Consider the following 17,416-nt stretch of genomic DNA (forward strand, 5'->3'; position numbering starts at 1 on the left):
AAAAACCATTACAATAAATCATTTCTCCATGGAAGACTCTCTTGTATCAATATATATGAAGCTGTCAGGAGCCTCCCTTATACACATAAAGGGTACTACATTATACACCAAAAAGGAGTACTATAAAACTAACACAAGAATGGGAATGACAAATAACAACTACCACAGAGGTTGGGCAACTCCTAAACAGCAAAAGTCCAGAAAACTTCCTAGAGTAGGATGTTGATTTATTTCTATTCTCTTCCTGTGTCCCAGAAACACCTATTAATAAATATCCGCTGGTGTTTTATGAGCAGCTCACTTTTGCTGATTTCAGTTTCCATCAGTTCTTAAGACAGAATACTGACTTGTCACAGCTCCATATAATGGAAGCATGGAGCACTTTTTGTTTTGGTGCTGGTCGCTTTGTATCTACTTACTTAGTTTCAGTGTTCCATAGTTGCTACTATTAAATAGCTCCTTCTTCCTTATTGGTATATTCAATTTCTGTCCTGCTCGGGACCATCTCACTTTATAAACCTGTAATTAAAGAAACCGCTGGGGAATGTGGCAACCCCAAAGTTGAGGTATTTTTTGACAGGGTCATATCTCGGCTCTTTTTGCCAAATGATATTGAAATATTCATGTCAAATTAGCATAAGGCACATTCTGTTTTATGAGGGAATGTTGCAGAACAACATCCATAACTGATGCATAAAACACAAGTTTTCTATTTTTATACACAAGAACAGACTCACATATATCACGGGTTTATTACTTGAGGTTCCTCAAGTCATTGAAACTTTCCCTGTGGTATTTAGAACACAACAAACTTAAGTCACTGTTCTGCAATTTGAATAGTTTAGGTCTTAAAATTTGTATACAATATACCTTAAAAATCTTTTTGTCATTATATAATTTGGGAAGATAAGGCATTCAAAAGGAGATGCTGGGGACTTTCCTAACAGTGGTCCAGTGGCTAAGACACTCCCAGTGAAGGGAGCCCGAGTTCGATCCCTTGCCAGGGAACTAGATCCCAGATGCCACAACTGAGGGTTCACATGCAGCAACTAAGAAATGGTGCAGACAAATAAAAATTTTTTTTTAAGAAGAAGATGCTAAAGTAATCTACAGTGTTTTTTCTTCCCATGGTATTGATCAGGGTAGAATTATGCAAATTGCTTGAGGTTTAGACAGCTTATTTTTGGCTCAGTACCCATCACAAATATAAATGGTATGTATGGTATTATGATTTATAATACGAAATAAATATTTGGTCTTTGTCTCAGTAGCTGGCACAAAGCTGCTAAAACTCGAGATTTCTTAAGCATGAGTTCAGTAAAGGTTTCTGTTGTTACGTTAATAAGGTGACCCACAAATGACTCTAAGGATGGGAGCTGAAGAACCAACCTTGTTGGATTACAGGGTTGAAATTTTAGCTAAGCCCCCTGACCTCCTGGGAGGGGAGCAGGCTGATCAATCACCAATGGCCAATGATTTAATCGATCATGCCTTTGAAACGAAGCCTCCAAAACAAAAAACAAAAAAACAAAAAACAACAACAGGGTTCACAGAGCTTCCAGAGAGGCAGACTAGAACATAACACTGTGTACTGGCCAACTGTATACATCCCTTCCCAACTCCAAGTTTGGCAGCTGTGCAGCAGTGGTAAGAGCATGTACATCATAAAAATCATCAAATACTACAAATCTTCCTTCCTCCCTCTCTCGCCTCTACCCCGCACCGGCCAGCTGCTGAACACTTAGTCACACACTATCAGTTGGAGGTGACTATGAATGTTCTCATTCTAAGTCCCAGAATGGGCTGCTATGTAGGGTTTGCATTTATCCCATTCATATGATACCCTTGGCACAACTCTACCATCAGCTCCCAGATCCAAATTGATATAAGAAGTTGCACAGCCATGCTAGGAGCCATTGCCTCATCTCTGTCATACATAGGGCAATTAAACACCCATTTCCATGTGTATATCTGTTTCCAACCTGATTTAGAATTTATTCCAGAGTTTTCATCTTATAACAAAAGTGTTCTCCTTAACAGTTGTATTTTTTAACAATATATTAATTTTATTTTATTGACAGAAAGTAATTTATTTTGTTTTTTATTTTATTTTATTTTTCTACTTTACAATACTGTATTTTTTGAAAGTTGAATTGGAATGTACAAACTTCTACTCTGTGCTTCTAGCTTCTGCCATGGATCAGTCTAATGTGTGAGACACACGTGCATTGAGCAGGGTTCTCACTCTCTAACAGGTGTGAAATCTGAATGATCATTTAATAGATAAGACAAAAACAAAAATTCAATCTTTGGTTAAATCTGAAAGATAAGCAGTGACAACTCAACTGCTTTTCAGACCCTTTCCAGACAACCCAGTTCCAGGGTATAGGCAGAGTACCTCCTGTAAAACAAGGTGTGCTCTGCCACTAGCATCCAAGGACTAGAACCTCCTTCTAGCCAAGGTGTCAGGAGAAGCATCATCTCGTGCTGCTGCTGGCAATGGTTAGTCAGTGGGTGGACAACTCCCACAACCTATGCTGAAGTCGGCAAGATGCATGAAGCTGCCAGGACTTGAAAGGGAGGGTTCAATGGCAAATATGAGAAATTAAAGCTTAGATGTATGAGAAATCAATGTGAAAAATTGAGTCTAAGCAGTCTTGCTACTGAGTGCATGCAGTCTCTTCCAAGATTAGTAGTACTCTTAAGAAAGTACATTTCTATATCACTAGGTAAAGCATGACTTTTCAAAATCAAAAATTATTTAAATTGTTTCTCCACTTTCTGTTTCAAATATTCTTGTGCATATAAAAAAATAAGTAATAGCTGTCAATGTGTTGGCTCCATTAGCAGAAGAAAAGCTCTGCACACAGATGACACTAGCTTTAGATCAGAATTATTAGGTGCTTCAAATAGAAAATCAATCAACTTAATTCCATAAGAGCTCTTTTTTCCCATCTAATTCACAGTATCAAAGTAAAGTTTAGGGAAGTTTCTTCTGTTGAAAGTAAAACATCAGACATTTTTTCAGATATTACTATAAACTCAGCTAAAAAGTTCATTTGAGGGGGAAAAGAAGGATTTTTGCAGGGATAATATAAGCACAAATTTTGGTGTAGCATAGCATGGCAAAAACAATGTTTTTACTAAATTAAGAAACCTATGGAGCAGAGATGTTCTTGGAATTAGTTATGTTGCCCAAGTAATTCATAATTGCCTCCAAATAATGGGATAGTTCTACCCATCAAAATAGAAGCTATACTGTTTTTCTTTTATATACAAAGAATAACTGAAGTACAGATTTTTGTGATTAAACTAATGTTGAATGAAAACAAACATCAGCATATCAATACAGTTTTTGCAGCTCACCATTGATTGGATTTTAGAAAGCTTTGAGCTTTTATGAAACCACTTTATAATTCAAACTATGTATACTACCATGATACTGACCCTTGTAAACAAGTCATCTATATTGTATATGTATTTTGTCAAAATCAGTTAAAATGTTTTAATTTTTAAAGAACTTAAAAAACACTGTATATCAATTGTATTTCAGTTTAAAAACTTACTAGAGCTTTTACAAATTGCAATAATCAAAGTCAGAGCTTGAACATAGAAAGAAATTAAAATGTTTTTCCTTCAAAGGTAAGGAAAAGATCTAGGAAAGCTCAAAGGGAATTTATGATTTAATTTTAAAATTCTAAAGTTGGCTCTTATAACATGCCATCTTCATAAGTGAAGAATACTTTGATGGCATATTTGCTCCCAAGTTGATTAATTTTATTAATATTAGAAAGAAATTGATAAGGTATATGATTTTGTCATGTTTAAGGTTGGTGAAACAACCAAAACCATTATTTAAAAAACTTATTTATGAGGCTTTGAACTTGTAAAAATATTTGTTAAATAAATGAGCTCTGAATAGATTCCCCCCCAAAAAAGTACCTGTCAAAATATCTATACTAAACTTTACACATTTTTTTTTAATTTTTATTTTTACTTTATTTTACTTTACAATACTGTATTGGTTTTGCCATACATTGACATGAATCCACCACGGGTGTACATGCGTTCCCAAACATGAACCCCCCTCCTACCTCCCTCCCCATATCATATCTCTGGGTCATTCCTGTGCACCAGCCCCAAGCATCCTGTATCCTGCATCGGACATAAACTGGCGATTCTTTTCTTACATGATAGTATACATGTTTCAATGCCATTCTCCCAAATCATCCCACCCTCTCCCTCTCCCTCTGAGTCCAAAAGTCCACTCTACACATCTGTGTCTCTTTTGCTGTCTTGCATACAGGGTCATCATTGCCATCTTTCTAAATTCCATATATATGTGTTAGTATACTGTATTGGTGTTTTTCTTTCTGGTTTACTTCACTCTGTATAATCGGCTCCAGTTTCATCCACCTCATTAGAACTGATTCAAATGTATTCTTTTTAATGGCTGAGTAATACTCCATTGTGTATATGTACCACAGCTTTCTGATCCATTCATCTGCTGATGGACATCTAGGTTGTTTCCATGTCCTGGCTATTATAAACAGTGCTGCGATGAACACTGGGGTACACATGTCTCTTTCAATTCTGGTTTCCTCGGTGTGTATGCCCAGCAGTGGGATTGCTGGGTCATAAGGCAGTTCTATTTGCAATTTTTTAAGGAATCGCCACACTGTTCTCCATAGTGGCTGTACTAGTTTGCATTCCCACCAACAGTGTAGGAGGGTTCCCTTTTCTCCACACCCTCTCCAGCATTTATTGCTTGCAGACTTTTGGATCACAGACATTCTGACTGGTGTGAAGTGGTACCTCATTAATGCAAAAAAAAATTGAAGGAAAAAAAAAAGAATGCTGATCATTTAGTTGAATTCATTCTTGGTCCAGGTATCTCAGTATCTATAGAGCAATCATTTTATTTTATTGATAAAAAATATTACAGCCTATCACTAAAAGCCCACTGAATATGACAACAATTTCAATTTTATGAATCATGAAATGCAACTTTGAAGAATATTGCAGGCAATTTATGAAAAAAAAATTTAAATAATAAGACTGTATTCAAAAAAAATAGATTCAATGGATTAGATCTGATAGAGCACATGAAGAACAATGGACAAAGGTTCATAAGACTCTGCAGGAGGCAGTGACCGAAGCATCCCAAAGAATAAGAAATGCAAGAGGGCAAAATGGTTTTCTGAGGAAGCATTATAAATACACGAGAAAAGAAGAGAAGTGAAAGGCAAAGGAGAAAGGGAAACATATACCCAACTGAATGTAGAGTTTCACAGAACAGCAAGGACAGACAAGAAAGCCTTCTTGAATGAACAATGCAAAGAAACAGAGGAAAACAACAGAATGGGAAAGCCTAGAGATCTGTTTAAGAAAATTAGAGATACCAAGGGAACATGTCATGCAAAGATGGGCTCGATAAAGGACAGAAACAGTAAAGACCTAACAGAAGCAGAAGAGATTAAGAAGAGGTGGCAAGAACACACAGAACTGTACAAAATTGGTTTTAATGACCTGCATAACCATGATGGTGTGGTCACTCACCTAGACCCAGGCATCCTGGAGTGTGAAGTTGTGGGCCTTAGGAAGCATTAGTATGAATAGAGCTAGTGGAGATGATGGAATTCCAGCTGAGACATTTTAAATTCTAAAAGATGATGCTGCACTCCATATGCTAGCAAATTTGGAAAACTCAACAGTGGCCACAGGACTGGAAAAGGCCAGTTTTCATGCCAATCCCAAAGAAGGGTAATGCCACAGAATGCTCAAACTACCATATAATTGCACTCATTTCACATGTCAGCTCAAAATCCTTCAAGCTAGGCTTCAGCAGTACATGAACCAAGAACTTCTAGTGTTCAAGCTGGATTTAGAAAAGGCAAAGGAACAAGAGATCAAATTGCCAACATCCACTGGATCATAGAAAAAGCAAAGCAATTTCAGAAAAGCATCTACTTCTGCTTCATTGTCTATGCAAAAACCTTTAACTTTGTGGATCACAACAAACTGTGGAAAATTCTTCAGGAGATGAGAATATCAGGCCACCTTACCTGCCTCTTGAGAAATCTGTATGCAGGTCAGGAAGCAACAGTCAGAACTGGACATGGAACAACAAACTGGTTCAAAACTGGGAAAGGTGTACGTCAAGACTGTATATTGTCACCCTGCTTATTTAACTTATATGCAGAGTACATCATGCGAAATGTTGGGCTGGATGAAGCACAAGCTGGAATCAAGATTGCTGGGAGAAATATCAATAACCTCAGATATGCAGATAACACCACCCTTATGGCAGATCACAGAGGAACTAAAGAGCCTCTTGATGAAAGTAAAAGAAGAGAGTGAAAAAGCTGGCTTAAAACTCAGCATTCAAAAAACTAAGATCATGGTATCTGGTCCCATCACTTTATGGCAAATAAAAGGGGAAACAGTGGAAAGAGTGACAGACCTTATTTTCGTGGGCTCCAAAGTCACAGTGAAGGGTGACTGCAGCCATGAAATAAAAAGATGCTTGCTCCTTAGAAGAAAAGCTATTACAAACCTAGACAGTGTATTAAAAAGCAAAGACACCACTCTGTCAAAGCTATGGTTTTTCTAATAGTCATGTACAGATGAGAGAGTTGGACCATAAAGAAGACTGAGTATTGAAGAATAGATGCTTTCAAACTGTGGTGCTGGAGAAGACTCTTGAGAGTCCCTTAGACAGCAAGCAGATCAAATCAGTCAATCCTAAAGGAAATCCACCCTGAATATTCACTGAAAGAATTGGTGATGAAGCTGAAGTTCCAGTACTTTGACCATCTGATGTGAAGAGCTGATTCATTGGAAAAGACCCTGATGCTAGGAAAGACTAAGGGCAGGAAGAAAAGGGGGTGACAGGGGATGAGATGGTTGGATGGAATCACTGATTCAGTGGACATGAGTTTGAGCAAACTCATGTGAAGGGTTTAGTGAAGGGAGATAGTGAAGGACAGGGAAGCCTGGCATGCTGCAGTCCATGGGGTCGCAAAGAGTCGGACATGACTGAGAGACTAAACAACAACAACAATTTTAAAAAATACATTCTTGAGAAAGATTATAGTGACACAACATTAGAGGTAGATACTGCTAGGAAACTGATCAAGATACATCCCTATCAGGAATAATTAGACTGCTTATATTGTTTTCAAATATTTATATTCAGATATTTAATTTAATTAAGCTTTTGTTTTATTTATTTATTTATTTATTTATTTATTTTGGGAGGCTAATTACTTTACAATATTGTATTGGTTTTGCCATACATTCACATAAATCCGCCACGGGTGTACATGTGTTCCCCATCCTGAACTCCCCTCCCACCTCCCTCCCCATCCCATCCCTCAGGGTCATCCCAGTGCACCAGCCCCGAGCACCCTGTCTCATGCATCGAACCTGGACTGGCGATCCATTCCACATATGATAATACACATGTTTCAATGCCATTCTCCCAAACCATCCCCCCATCACCCTTTCCCACAGAGTCCAAAAGACTGTTCTGTACATCTGTATCTCTTTTGCTGTCTCGCATACAGGGTTATCATTACCATCTTTCTAAATTCCATATATATGTGTTAGTACACTGTATTGGTGTTTTTCTTTCTGGCTTACTTCACTCTGTATAATTTATTGTAATTGGAGGTTAATTACTTTACAATAATGTGGTGGGTTTTGCCATACATCAACATGAATCAGCCATGGGTGTACATGTGTCCCACCATCCTGAAAGCCCCTCCCACCTCCCTCCCCACCCCACCCTTCTGGGTTGTCCTAGAGTACCAGCTTTGAGTGTACTGCTTCATGCACCAAACTTGCACTGGTCATGTATTTTACATATGGTAATAAACATGTTTCAATGCTATTCCCTCATATCGTGCCGTCCTCACCTTCTCTCACATAGTCCAAAAGTCTGTTCTTTATATCTGTGTCTCTTTTACCTTATTATTCACATATAAATTTTTTAAAATAGATTATGTATGTATTTTGCCATTGATACCAATATCCTTGAATTTCATCCAGAAACCAGCAATTTAAACTAGCAGGCAGTGTGTCCTTGGTAACCTGGTGTTATTTAATTTTGAAATAATAATTGCATACATTTGCAAAAAATAAAAATAAAAAATAAAATAAAATAGATTTTGACTACTGTATAGCTCAGGAAGCCCTACTCAGGGCTCTGTAGTGACCTAACGGGAAGGAACTCCAAAAACTGGGGGCTATATGTATACATGTAGATGATTCACTTTGCTATACAGTAGAAACTAACACAACATATTCCAATACATATGACATAAGCAACTATACTCCAGTAAACACTAATTTAGAAATTTTAAAAAATAGATATTGAAAGTAGACTGAATGATTCTAGTCTACATATTCAACAATAAAAATAGAATGACGTGATGATCAGCAAATATTTTCAAACAACACTCTTGAAAACTTCAGTCTTTATGATAAATTATATGATCACTCTATCCATATCCCATTCTAAAAAAAAACTAAATAAATGGAATTTCCTATTCTGGGTCAAAGGGTAGGGCAATAGAGAACTCAGACACTAGCATCATTTCCATCATTTCCTTTTAGTGCATGGTCATATTCAGGGGATTGTTTTTTCTTTTAAGCATCCAATGTTTTGAGATTTCAATGTGGTTGAGACTGTGGTGGGCTGGGAGAACTGGAATATTCTGAAAGTAAATTACCAAGGTTATCCATACTAACCACTTAGCAATAGCATCAGGTATATTTACTGTATCTGTTCTTCTTAAAGCCTTACTTTTACCCCCTTTTTAAAATTGTTTATTTTGTATTGGACTACAGTTGATTAACAAACAATGGGAGTTTCAGGTGAACAGCAAAGGAACTCAGCCATACATATGCGTGTATTCTCCCTCAAACTCCCCTCCCATCCAGGCTGCCACATAACATTGAGCAGAGTTCCTTGTGCTATACAGTAGGTCCTTGTTGGTTATCCGTTTTAAATACAGCAGTGTGAACATGTCTATCCCACACTATCACTTCCTTCTACCCTTCCCCTCAGCAACCATAAGTTCTTTCTCTAAGTCTGTGACTCTGTATCATTTCTTTTTAGATTCCACTTATAAGGTCTGTCATATGATATTTCTCCTCTGTCTGACTGATTCACTCAGTATGACATTCTCTAGGTCCATCCACGTTGCTGCAAATGGCATTATTTCATTCTTTTTAATGGCTCAGTAATATTCTGGGGGGTGGGGGGGTGGGTGTGTGTGTGCCTATCTTCTTTATCCATTCCTCTGTCAATGGACATTTAGGGTCCACGTTTAGCCATTCCACGTCTTGGCTATTGTAAACAGTGCCGCAATGAACATTGGGGTATATGTATCTGGATATATGCCCAGGATTGGGACTGCAGGAACATATAGTCGCTCTATTTTATGTTTTTAAAGGAACCTCCATGTCATTTTATTTTCCTTGGAAAGAGACAAAACAATTGGCTGATCACAAAGTTTTCCTTTCCAAATTCCTACCCTCGCATCTGGTATGATTAAGTATGGTGAATGACAAAGCAGCCGGGGCTTTATTTACTCCATCAAATAACTGCTTAATTCAGTGACAAACAAAAGAGGGTAAATGAGTCATGGTAATTTTCTGCTTTAGTACTGCCAAAACAACCAGTGAAAGAGTGGGTTCCTTGGAAAAGGTCGGAGTTCTGAGTTTCAGTTCAAAGCCTGGGCAAGCTCTCAGTTACAGATTAATCCTTGTTATATTATGCTGAAATCCTAAATCCTGACCCTCAGAATGTGACCTTATTTTGAAATAGGGTCTTTGTGGATGTAATTAGCTAAGTTAGGAGATCTTACTGAAGTAGGGTCAACCCTTAATCCAATATGCGTGTGTGCATGCTAAGTCTCTTCAGTCCTGTCTGATTCTTTGCGACCCTATGGACTGTAGCCTGCCAGGTTCCTCTGACCATGGGATTCTCCAGGAAAGAATACTGGAGTGGGTTGCCCTACTCTCTTCCAGGGGATCTTCCCAATCCAGGGATCAAACTCTTGTCTCTTTTATCTCCTGCATTGGCAGGTGGGTTCTTGACCACTAGCACCACCTGGGAAACCTAATCCATTCCGACCAGGGTCCTTTGAAGAAGAGGAAAATTTGGACACAGAGACAAGTCGGGAGAGGCCTTGTGAAAACACAGACAGAGACAAGTGGGGGGAGGCCTTGTGAAAACACAGACAGAGACAAGTGGGGGGACCCTTGTGAAGACACAGACAGAGACTGGAATGATGTAGCTACAAGTCAAGGATGCCAAGGATTTCTGGTCATTCCAAGAAGCTAGGGGAGAAGCATGGACCAGATTTCCCCTCAGAGCCCCTAAAGTAAACCGACTCTGATGACACTTTGATTTCAGGCTTCTAGCTATGAGATAATAAATTTCTGTTAAGCCATTGAGTTTGTGGTGCTTTGCTCAGCATCCCTAGAGACACATATACTATATATTCCCTCTACACCCCAGTTCCCTCTTGCATATAATGAGAACACTAGTAAATATCCGCTCTTAGGTTTGTAGTGAAAATTAAAGTAGTTTATGCTTGGGGAAAGCAGTCCATGTACTGTAGAGCATTAAACCCATGACTCTGACACTTCTGAAGTTAGAGAGCAGTCTTCCAATTGCCAGCCTCTGAGATCATTCAAGGAACATGCACAGCCAGCTGACACAAGGAGGTCGATCAGAACTCTCCTAGGAATTCAGAAGCTCTGGTCATTCTCAGCTGGGCACCTGACCTGAGCCACCTTTTTCCCTGTACACTGACAGAAGAGAAAGGCATCTCCAGAAAGGAAGGGAAAAGCAGAACAGAAGCCCCCGGGAGACAGAGACATGAGGTCTCTCCAGAGGGAGACTGACAAGATGCCTGCCAGCTTTCTCATTCTTGCTTCACATCCTTTCCTCTGAGCTGTGAGCAGTTCATGCCTGCCTTACTTCCTGTGCTCCTTCTCTATTGCTCTGAAGACAGTATCCAGGTAAAATATAAATACCTATACTGGCACTGCAATGGTAGAATGTAAGAGATCATGATGAGAGATGAGAGAGACACAGAGACACAGAGAGAAAGACTCACAATTAATGTTTTTTTTAAATAGTTTGATGTAAGCAAGCTGTACAAACTCTGTTCCCAGTGGAACACTACCAAAGCTATAATTATTGTCCATTAGTTATATCACTCTTATTCATCTTGAAAATAAAATATCTATATGACCTTTAGTCACAGTACTTAATTTTTTCAGCTCTTAATTTCATTGTGTTAAATAGCTGAACAAACTCATATCAGTGGTCCATAAAATCGGAAGTCTGGAGGTATAGGGATCTTTGATATGCTCGGTATTTTGAAATAGTTAATAAAACTTTCTAATTTATTCATCACCAAACCTTACAAGCAAACTAGAACATAAAGTTGCTTTGTGTTTACCTACTCCTCAGCTTGATAATAAGTTAGAATGACAACTCTATGCCTTCAGTTACTTATTCTAATGAATTTTTGACAGATTTAAGGATTATAAACCATAGACTTCTTAGAAATAGAATGGGTATTTCTAATAAGGAAAAAGCTGGAAAACAAGAGATTTCTAAGCTATTAATACTTTTTGGCTTTAATATCCCAAGAGTTTAAATTTCTAAAATATGCAGGAATAAGTCACTTAAGAAAAACCAGAATAAGACGTTAAGTGCTCAAACAGCACAAAGATGGCAAGGGAAAGATCAACGAAGGCCATTTCAATTTCTAACTTCTAATAGAAAGGTGACTATTGCAAACACAAACAAAAAATAGTCTCTTCTTGAACCAGGAGTATTTGAGTAAATTTCACCATTCACAAAATAAAACAACTGAATTCACTGGTTTTATTTGATCGGGGAAAACCAGATAAATAAAATCTCTCTCAGGTAATGTCTTCTTATTTGTCTTGTTTTGTTTTTACCCTAGAGTAACTAGTCAGCAAAATCTGATGCATGTTGCCAAGGATTACCCAGATCTCAAGAAGTCAGTTCTCTGTGAACCCCTCACAAATCATCCTACTTTCAAAACAGAAATAAGGACATTAAATCGAACACACTGAGAAGAAAATTATGGAAGTATATCTTTGTTAAAAAAAACCCTTTACACTTAGTTGAGCCACATAAACCTTAGGAAATGCTGGTGGAGAAGCAGGAAGGCTAAATGGCTAGTCTCATCAAAAGGAAAATGAAAACTATAAAGTCTATAAGTTGATAAGAAATTCTAGAATCAGCACATATGGAGGAATGCTCGAGATGTGCAAGGGTTATGGGCAGTGCCACCCAAATGCCTGCAGCCCAGAACTGAAATGAAAGATTAATAATAAATACAAGGTGATTATCACCAAGAAATTACACCCACTGAGAGCTTCGCAGAAACAACACTTTGCCTCAATGAATTTTGTATTCTCCTGGGAGCCTAGTGCACAGAGTATAGCTTAATGATCCCTATAAAATCAAAGGGAATTTTTACATGGAATGTAGGCTACTTGACTTACGTAACAATTTGGTGGTTGATATTAGAACCTATAGAAAACCAAGTAAATTTAGTAAAATCCAATCTGGGCCTGTATTTCTGGTCTCCAATCCTTCCCAATGAAGCAAAAGGAATAGATTTGGAGTAGATAGGAACACCATCCAGTTTGGAGTCACATTCACAAAGCTCCTGAATTTTAGACATTGATAGGATCCTCAAATGAGATTAGACATAGCCACTAGATACTCTGGGCTTCCCTGGTGGTTCAGACAGTAAAGAATCATCTACAATGCAGGAAACCTAGGTTCGATTCCTGGGTCAGGAAGATTGCCTGGAAAAGGGAATGGCAACCCACTCCAGTATTTTTGCCTGGGAAATTCCATGACAGAGAAGCCTGGCAGGCTACAGTCCATGGCTTGCAAAGAATCAGACATGACTGAGTGACTAACACTTTCACTTTCACTAGCCACTCTGACAGGGTAGAATAAAGAAGACAGTCAAAGGACTTCCCTGATGGTCCAATAGCTAAGACTCTCCCCTCTAAATGCATGGGGCCCAGGTTCGATCCCTAATCAGGGAACCATATCCCACATGCTGTAACTAAAAGATCTTGCATGCCACAATTAAGACCCAGTGCAGCCAAATAAATTAATTAATTCAATAAATATATTTTTTACAGATAGTCATCATACAACTTATAAGCCTGTGTTTCTTTGCTAGACTGCCTAATGAGTAATTATCTTAGGAATAGTCTAACCATTTCTATTGCAATATCTGTAATCTTCTACAGTTGTCTCTTAATTTTTTTTTTAACATACCAGTAGCCTCTGAAACTAGTGATGGCTCTATAAGGAGCTTCTCAAAGTCAGGAGAACCGTGAAAATCAAATCTGCCCAGGCCAGAGATTTCTCAATTTTATGAGCCAAGCACTTAGCACATCTACACAAAGAATGTACTGAAGAGGAACAATAGTTTTTTCTCTGAACCTCAAAAGCTTGGCACAGTGCAGGTCATGTAGCCACTCTGAAAGCCAGGCACGTCCTCATGTCCACAGCCACCTTCTGAGAAAAGCAGCCATGGGAGATAATTCTGCATAGGCTGACATCTGTCCTTCTTGAGACCAGATCATGGCCAGCTGATTGGCCCAGGGGTCAGTCCCACAAAGCCAACAGAAGTCATGGAGTAGCCCACAGCAGAACTTGGCCAGAGGGATGCTCTGTACCAGACAGTGAACAATTAAGCCAGTGGGTTCTCAGGGAGTTTGAATATTGACCAAAGACTCTAGCAGAAGAGATAAAATCTCTATAGAAACTAAGGAAGGATAAACTTATTCAGGAATCTGGCTGAGTCTGAGGGACCAAGAATAAGAGTGATTGTTAAACACTTCTGGTGGCTGAATTTTGTTATCTACAAATCCCTATGTTCAAATCCTAACCCTCAGTATCTTGGAATGTGACCTTGTTCAGATACAGGGTCCCTAAAGAGGCAATCAAGTGCAAATCGAGTCATTAGTGTGGGTGTTCATTCAATATGACTGGTCTCCTACAAAAAGGGGAGATATGGAAACAGACACATACACAGGGAGAAGACCATATGAGGATAAAAGAAGAGACTGGGGTGAAGTGTCTACATGACAAGGAGTGCCAAAGATTGCCAGCAAAGCACCAAAAGCTAGGGGTGAGACATGGAACAGAGTTTCTCTCATGGTCCTCAGAGGAAGCAACTCTGCCAAAACACTGATTTCAGACACCTAGCCTGCAAAAATGTGAAATAATACATTTCTATTGCTTAAGCCACCCAGATTATGAAGTTTGTTGAGGCAGCCCTGGCAAACGAACATAGACATCTAGCATGCATGTATGCTAAGTTGCTTCAATCATGTCTGACTCTGTGACCCCATGGACTGCAGCCCACCAGGTTCCTCTGTCCATGGGATTCTCCAGGCAAGAACACTGGAGAGAGTGGCCATTTCCTTCTCCAGGGAATCTTCCTGACTCAGGGATCAAACCTGTGTCTCCTGAAGCTCTTGCATTACAGGTAGAATCTTTACCACTGAGCCAATGGGGAAGGCCCCTTAGGCATGTATGTAGAGCTATCTGTTCAGCTCTTTGAGGCAAACTACTTGGCTCCTAAGCAGACTTTCCATCTTCTTTCTTGCTCATGCCTCCCAACAATAATGCTAATCACTGTGGATAACCTGAGCTTCTCTGTTCTCTGAAACCTGAATGAATTTAGCTAACTTGGTGAGAGTTCAGCAGTGTTTAGGAATGAGAAAATGAAGCAGTTGGAAACAAGGAAGCTGCTGTTTGGGGATCTTCAGATCAGAGGATCAGGATATTCGCAACAACTTTGAAGAAGAGCTTCAAGAGTGTCATTCAGCCAGCAACTCACCACTTGGCCCAGCTGGAGGGTAGCAGGTACAGTCAGGAAACCTACATCTTGACAAGCTTGCTGCTGGGTGGAGAGATCTGATCTCCCAGCCACTGGTTGTTCTCATCCAAGCCCCTCTCTCTAATAGAACAGCTCCTGAAGAAAATAAAAGAGACCAACTCCTACTATTCAGGGTCTACAAAGCAATAAATACTCAAGAAGTCAGCATTATCTCTGAGAGGAGGCCCTTTGATTACCCAAAACTGTTGCTCTTAATGGTGGCCCAGGGACCATATCATGCAAGTACTTTCTTTCAGCCTTTGCTCATCTCCTGAAGCTCTTCTCCTACCGCCTGGATTCACTTGATTCCTGGCATGAGGAAGGAATTGGCACATGTCCTGAGTCAGCCATCTGTGCCTCCTCTCCCCACCAAAGTGAGAATGCATTCAAAATACATTATTCTGAAAACACATTCTCTCCATTGAAGTTCCAGTTCAAGATCTGACAATAAAGAGCACCTCCAGGATTTTCAAGCTTGGCAGCAGCTGAATGAAAACTGCTGAACAATGCTCTCAGCGCTTGCCAGAAGGAAAGGAAGATTTGGGATAAAAACAGGTGAAAGCTCTTGCAAGCTTCCGAGAGAGACAGGGCCCCATGCCTACTCTGCCTTCTAGCTGGTCCAACTGCATTGATCTTTGGTTGCAGTGAATAGGGAGATTCCAATCCAGCCCTGGACAAGGTGGCAAGTGAACATGTGACTTTAATTGCTGCTGATTGGTTGTTTAAATTACAATGTTTATATTCAAGCCAGTTTTAATTTATGTTCTACACCTTTACATTAAACAGGCTCTCCAGAGGAGTGTTAAGATAAACAAATAATTTTGAGACACTTTCCTGCTAGACAACATAATGGGCTCACAAGTTTATCTTATTCTGTCCTCCTAAATTCCTATGAGGTCAAGATTTATCTTAGAGAGGAGTAAACCAGCTCAGAAAGGTTAGAGAACTCAGCTAGAGTCACACAGGTAGACAAAAAGAACAAGATTTAAACCTAGGCTTTAATCTTCAGACTCTCCCACTGATTGAGGGGAGTACACTTAGTCAATTTAGGACTGTCTTGCTTTCTAAGGGTTGTACCTGGGGTGGGGTGGAGGGGTAGAGGAGACTACCCAGTGTCAAGGTTTCTGAGGTGTCTGTTCTGTGAGTGTCCCTGAGATGCGACACATCCTCTTAGTCCCAAGATGTCATCACCCTTCCATGCTGCATCCACTGAGGCTGCCATCTGCGTTGCTACCAGGCCTCTTCATGCTGCCTCTTTTAGAATTCCAGTCCTATTTCCCTTTTCCCAGCCTTGAAGACTCCAAGGGCCCACTGGTTTCCCACAGCTCTCCTGTGTCTCTCTCAAGAGAGACCTTGGCCTTCCATGCCTTTTCTCTCACTATTGCTCTGCCCTGGGTTCCAAAATTATAAAACTCAAGAGCAAAAAAATTATTTTTTTTCTTTTTCCTTTTCATCATCCTTTCTGCAACCTCCTTTCCTTAAAGCATAGAAGACACACATCTATGAAAATACACAGGGAGACTGAGCAACTAACCCTTTCACTTCTTTCACTTTACTTGAAGAAATTGTCGTGTGACATTTTTCTCTGCAGGGACTAAGGCAATCACAATTGGCTTAGTGCCACATTAAAACTTCTTCCATCTGAGGCTTCACCTCTTACATTAATCACTCCCCATGACTGACATAATTTGTAACCCCCCAAAAAAAATTATGGAAGATCTCCCAGAGGAGTGTATGAGCTCTGCAGTAAAAATGATTGCAAAATAGGTATACCAGTTCCCTCACTATAGATGAGAGTAAGATTCATATAGATGTAAATTGAGATCCATGTGTGTAGTTAAGGTGAGAAAAGGCACAGAATAATAAGTACTCTGGAATGTATTTAAATTGCAGCTTCAGTCACCTGGCTTAATTGGTCTCTAAAAGTTCCGCTCACCTCATATTCTTCCTCCATTGGTTCAGCATGGCCTAAAATAGTCATCATCATAATGAAAGCCAGTGACTGCTTCCAGAAGACTCCCAGCTAAATGAGATCCAATCCAAATGTCAGGAATTCCCTCATGGTCCAGTGATGGAGAATCCGCTTGCCAATGCAGGAGACATGGGTTTGATATCTGGTCCGGGAAGGTTCCCCATGGGACAGGGCAGCTAAGCCTGTGTGCCGCAAGTACTGAGCCCACACCCTAGAGCCCATGCTCCACAAGAGAAGCCACACAATGAGAAGCCTGTTCGTCACAACTAGAGAAAGCCTGAGTGCAGCAACAAAGACCCAGCACAGCCAGAAAATACATAGATAAATCTTCTTTTTCTTTTTTTAATATCCAAATGTCAGCAGACCTTTCAGGTCACAGGATATAAAAGCAGAGCCAAATAAACTCAATAACACAAAGTTTCTGCCCTAGTCTCTAATCCCTCCATGCCAAGCCCTCGCCTCTACACAAGAA

The sequence above is a fragment of the Oryx dammah genome, unplaced genomic scaffold (assembly GCF_014754425.2).
Source record: "Oryx dammah isolate SB20612 unplaced genomic scaffold, SCBI_Odam_1.1 HiC_scaffold_6, whole genome shotgun sequence".
Lineage (NCBI taxonomy): Eukaryota > Metazoa > Chordata > Mammalia > Artiodactyla > Bovidae > Oryx > Oryx dammah.